We start from the raw sequence: 6,000 nt of genomic DNA, 5'->3' as shown, positions 1-6,000 counted from the left end.
ATGCCACACCTTCTGATTTGTTTGCAGAAGCAACTGATTTCTATGTGGAATATGGAAATCTCCCAGCCAAATGCCTAAGAGAGCCTCTGTATAATTGTAGGTGAGACTGGAAAATGAAGCGGATATGTAGAAAGTGCAGCAGCCAATAATATACTTCTTCTGTTTTGATTGCCACATCTATAGGGTGCTTGTCTTTCAATTTGTCAAGTCACTAAAACCACATACAAAATAAACATATTTTCAACTTAAATGAGTATATTAAAAAGTGCTAAACAAAGATTTTAAAAAGCAACAAAGCATTTACAATGAACAATTACATTGCTCTAATTGTTCTATTCTGTGGTCCAAGATTTTTACATGTAAAATATATTTTATAGTTTTCCACTTCACATATTTCATCCTTGAAAATTTTCTTCTTGTGCAAAATTTCCATAATACATTAACATACTACAAGTACCTAACTTGTATATAAATGAATAAATGTATTTATAGTGGAACTGCATCCACAATAACTTTTTATTGATGGGGTGTTGATCATGAAATTTGGAGACTTCTATAGGAATGGGACACATTAAGGAGAATAACATATGAGGGTGATGTGAACATGTTTATATTTTAGAGAGTTGCATTTGGCAGCATGGTGAAGGATGATCAGCTTTGCTGGCCCAAGTCAAACATATTCCATTCATCAAATCTCAGTTCCTATTAACTACCTCAGGAAACCTTCCCTGATTTCCCCAGACTGGCTTGGGTACCTCTCCTCTTTGTGTGCTAAGTCACTTCAGTCGTGTCCGACTCTGCAACCCCATGGACTCTAGCCCACCAGGCTTCTCTGTCCAAGGGATTTTCCAGGCAAGAATACTGGAGTAGGTTGCCATTTCCTTCTCCAGGGCATTTTCCCAACCCAGGAATCGAACCTGCGTCTCTTACATTTCTTGCACTGGTGGCAGGTTCTGCCACAGTACTTGTCCTTTTTACAGCATAGCTCTAATCACACTGTTTTACAATCGTTTCTTAACTTGTCTGTGTGCTACTCGACTACTATAGAAGGCAGAGACCTGGTGTTTGACTTTTGTTTCTGATTTGTAGAAAGTACTCTATCAATACTTTTGAATAAACCATGTAGAACTTGACAGGGGTGATTGAAAGGAGAGTTTGGAAATATCTGAGATCAAATCCTTCAAAACAGAGAGATGTACCCTGGGCCCACGGATGCTTCTTCTTTGCTTTCATAATGTTTCCAACATTTTTAATTAGCTGCTAACGTCAAACATTTGGAGTTCCGTGGAAATGTCTGGATTTTCAATTTTTTTTGAAAAGTCAGAAGAGCAGGCAACTGGATCCATATTCCTCTAGGGCAGCATCAGCTGGGGCTGTCAAGCTGTTGCTTCCTGTAGCTGGGGCATGCAGGCTCCAGGTCAACCCAGCACTCTTGAGTTACTTGCCTGAACCCATCAGGCATTTGAGTTGGTGATGTCTGCTTTAGAGAGGTGTGCATTTCAAAAGGGGCAGTGCTTAACGTACACGAGAGAACTACTATATGGGGCATTCCAGGCACCAGTGTGTGTGTGCATGCTTAGCTGCCAAGTCGTGTCTGACTCTGTGACCCCAAGGACCATAACCTGCCAGGCCCCTCTGTCCATGGAATTTCTCAGGCAAGAATACCGGAGGGGGTTGCCACTCCCTTCTCCAGCGGATCTTCTCAACCCGGGGGTCAAAGCCACATCTCCTGCATTGCAGGTGAATTCTTTACCATCTGAGCCATGAGGGAAGCCCTTCAGACACCAGTAGAAAAGGGAAACTTCTGGTTCCTAAAATCGCACCATAGAGATGATTGCTTGTGGATCAAACAAACCGGCTGATGTGTATTGTTGTTTGTAACTATCTCCACCTCTCATGGAACCTCCAAAGGAAAAGTTGCTTCCTCCTTCCTAAAGAGAGTTGCCTTTATCTAAATTCTTTCTCTCTGTTAGAGTGAGCTGGTCACTCTTTGAATCTTCTAGTGGTATTGGATCTCCCAACTCCAGGATTCCTTTGTTTCTCTCCCCAAATCAAAGAAACAAGGTCACAGAAGAGGAAAAAAGTTCTCTTTCATCATTCTCTATCCCAGAGGAGTCAGTGACCCTGTCTGGTTTTTCCAGAGTTAGAACTTGGTGTATGGATTTATGTATATCAGTATTTTCTTCCTTCCTTCCTTCCTTTCAGCTTTACTGGAGGTGTAATTGACATACAATTTGTGTAAGTTTAAGTTTTACAGCATAATGATTCAGCTTAAATACATCATGAAATGATTACCACATAAGTTTAGTGAACACCCATCATATCACATAGATACGAAATTAAAGAAATTGAAAAAATTCTTTTCCTTGTGATGAGAAGTCTTCGGATTTATTCTGTTAACAATTTTCATATATAACATACAGCCGTGTTAATTATGTTTCTCATTTTATACATTGCATCCCCAGTCCTTATTTATCTTAGAATTGTAATTTTGTACGTTTGTTTTTATGGTATAGATTTTGGCAGTGGCGGTGTTAGACTGAAGCCAACAGTGCTGGTAGCAAATTCCTGAGCATACTAGTGGCCGCAGTTCTTTTGGTTGCTCAGTTCTGCTGAGTTTTAGAGACCATTTTCAAAAGCTCAGCCACAGTCTGTTACTTCAGTCTTTCCAACAATTTTGTGACTTCTTAATAAACCATTTTGGAGAAGGAGGTGGCACCCCACTCCAGTATTATTGCCTGGGAAATCCTATGGACAGAGGAGCCTGTCACAAAGAGTTGGACATGACTGAGCGACTGAACAACAGCAATAAACCATTTTCAGAGCATAATAGCTAGAGTGTATTTGTTTAACTAAAATTAAGAACCTGACCATAACTTTTACTTAGACTGGAGTCCTGGTGAATGATTAGAAATCTCTTTCATGGTTAATGCATTATCCAGGCATTCTATTTCTTTTCAGTCCAATTTTTTCCTGAAAATATTTTTTTCATTTAGAATTTTTGCTATTGTTGTATAATTTATTGTTTTTGTTATTTAAAAATCTCTATTATTTCTATAGTTATAGTTAATTCTCTTTGGGCAAGTTAAAATTTAATTTATAGTCTCTTATTTGGTTGATCAACTTTATCAGATATTTTTGCTTTATCTCTTCAAAGAAATGAAGTTTTGATCATTAATCATCTCTACAGATTTCTTTCTTGATTAATTTTCCTATTTGTATTATTCCTTTCTTGCTTCTATATGTTTATTCTATTATTTTTCTTTTAAAATTTTTATTAGAGTTGCTTTACAATGTTGCATTAGTTTCTACTATACAGAAAAGTGAATCAGTTCCATGTATACATATATCCCTTCTCTTTTAGATTTCCTTTCCATTCAGGCCATCACAGGGCAGTGGGTAGAGATCCCTGGGCCATGCAGCAGGTTCTCACTAGTTATCTATTTTCTACATAGTGTTTATATGTCAGTCTCGACCTCCCAATTCATCCCACCCTCCCACTGGCTTCCATAGGTTTGTTCTCTGTGTCTGTCTTTATTTCTGCTTTGCAAATAGGTTCATACGTACCATTCTTCTAGATTCCACATATATGCATTAGTATATGACATTTGTTTTTCTCTTCCTGACTTCCTGTACTCTGTAGGACAGTCTCTAGGTCTATCCATGTCTCTGCAAATGGCAGTATTTTGTTCCTTTTTATGGCTAAGTGATATTCCATATGAGTAGTCCACTTACCACCAGCATGAGGGTCCTTATTGCCTTGTGACTGATGAGTGATCCAGCCCTAACATCCCGACCTGAGGGTCCATCTTCCAGGCCACTGTGGGAGACAACCACCTTAGCCTGGGACCCTTGAAGGCAGAACCCAAGACAAAGACTTATGTATAAGTACTCGATGGGGAATATGATCCTGGAGAGCAGAAGTGAAGGACAATGAAGTCTAAGGGAGAGGAGCAGGGTAGGAGAGGAGGCATTATCTTGGCTACTGCCATGAGCAACTGGCTGCTTATCCCAGAAAACCATACATAAAGCCCTCTGAAATGTGGCCAGACAGTGTTCTGAGGGGTGGGAGGGAGACATTTATTTATGATTTCTGATACCCATTGGTCAAAAGTTTGCCTCAAGGGGTATTAACTTCCCTGCATCTCAAGCTTGTGCGTGTGACTGGTGCTGAGCATGTTCCCCACGGTATCCCAGGCCAACGTTCCCAGAGAAGCTCAAGGGAGGCAGGTGAGAGGTGCACAGTGTGGTCTGATCTGCCATTATGTACCTGCATAAAGCTGGCCAAAGCCTGTACCAGCTGATTGCAGGAGCAGGGGCTGGAATCAGAGACAAGCAAGGCCAGGAAGATCTAAAGTGGTGCCTGGAGGTGTCCATTATAATCAGTTTGGCAGAGACTCACGTAACTAAGCCTCAAGTAGGACTGATGGTGGTGCATCAGGCTAGAAGGGTTCTCTATCAGGCAGTGAGAATCATCTTGAAAGGAAACAGAAACATGCAGGAAACCTGTAGGGTGTGTGTGTGTGTTTACATGTGTGTGTGAGCACACGTATGTGTAGCTGAGAGGTTAGGGCAGTTGCAGACATCTTTTAAGGCACATTTGCCATGTGCCTGAAAGCCCAACTAGAAAGATACCTACAGAGGGGTGATCATTTTGAGAGTCTCATCGCTTAGTAATAGAATCACCCAATTGAAATCATTTAACTAGCACAGAGAACCAGTTCTTGTCTGCTGTTGTTTCAGCAGTTTTACTCCTGCCCAAAGCAATTAATGATAGTTGAAAAGAGAACCTGGCTGAAAAGAGTGGACAAGAGGTGGTCAGATGTGGATGCTGAATTCTTGGAAATGTGTTTCCTGGAAGGGTCTTTGTGAGTCATAAAATCTGTCTCCCTACCTCTAATGTACAGGTATTTGGCAAGGGCAGTAGACCTCTGTTATGTGTCAGATACAATGCTGGGCTCTCGGTGGGGAGAATATGGATGAAGGTGATCAGACACAACTCGATGGGAGGGATGAGCCCTGGACTGAACATCAAAAGCATATCTTGAGCTAATATATACTCTTGTTCTGGCTCAACCACCCATTCATTGTGGGGACTTAGACAGACTGTTCTCCAACTGGGGCTGGAGTTTTCTCATCAATAAAATGAGGGCATTGGGCTGTGTTGATGGCTTTCTATTCTTTCTTCCCAGTGGCACGTGTGACACTAATCTTCAATAGTCACATAATAATAGTCAGAGGTCTACCCCTTGTTGAGTGCTTCCTTTGTTCGAGGTGACATTAATAACAGAGCATTACTCATTTAATAACACAGCAACCTACGGAGAGAGAATCCGTCATCATCTCCACTTTAACATGAGAATCCTGAGACTTCAGCAAATTAAATAGCCCAAGATCCATGTCTAAGTCATTTCAGGCTGCTATAACCATAGCCTGGGTGGCTTAAATAATATGCATTTATTTCTCTCAGTTCTGGAGGTTAGAAGTCCAAGAAGAAGGCATCAGCAGATTCAGTGTCTGGTGGGGACTCACTTCCTGGTGTTCAGGCTGCCTGTCTTCTCATTTATTCTCATGTGGTGGAGAGGGATCATCTCTCTCGGGTATCTCTTCCATTCGTGAGGGCTCCACCCTCATGACCTAATCACTTCCCAAAGGCCCACTTCTGAATACCATCACACTGGGGATTAGGCTTCAACATACAAATTTTGGGGAGATTCAAGCCTTCAGTTCATAGCAGTTAGATGGTGGTAAGTAACAAATAGAATTCTTCTATTTGTTCTCAGTTTGTTTGTTCTCAGAGGCGCAAATGCTTTGACACTATGCCAGATTGATGGGTCAAATCTTTGGGAGGTTATTTCTTGGACCATAAAGAAGGATGAAAGTGAAAGTGTTAGTCACTCAGTCATGTCCAACTCTTTGAGACCCTGTAGACTGTAGCCTGCCAGGCTCTTCTGCCCATGGAATTCTCAGGGCAAGAATATTGGAGTGGGTAGCCTTCTT

The sequence above is a fragment of the Bos grunniens genome, chromosome 3 (assembly GCF_055505025.1).
Source record: "Bos grunniens cultivar Pamir isolate PY7600 chromosome 3, Bosgru_T2T1.0, whole genome shotgun sequence".
In the NCBI taxonomy this organism is placed as follows: Eukaryota; Metazoa; Chordata; class Mammalia; order Artiodactyla; family Bovidae; genus Bos; species Bos grunniens.
Note: the sequence above shows the minus strand (reverse complement) of the source record.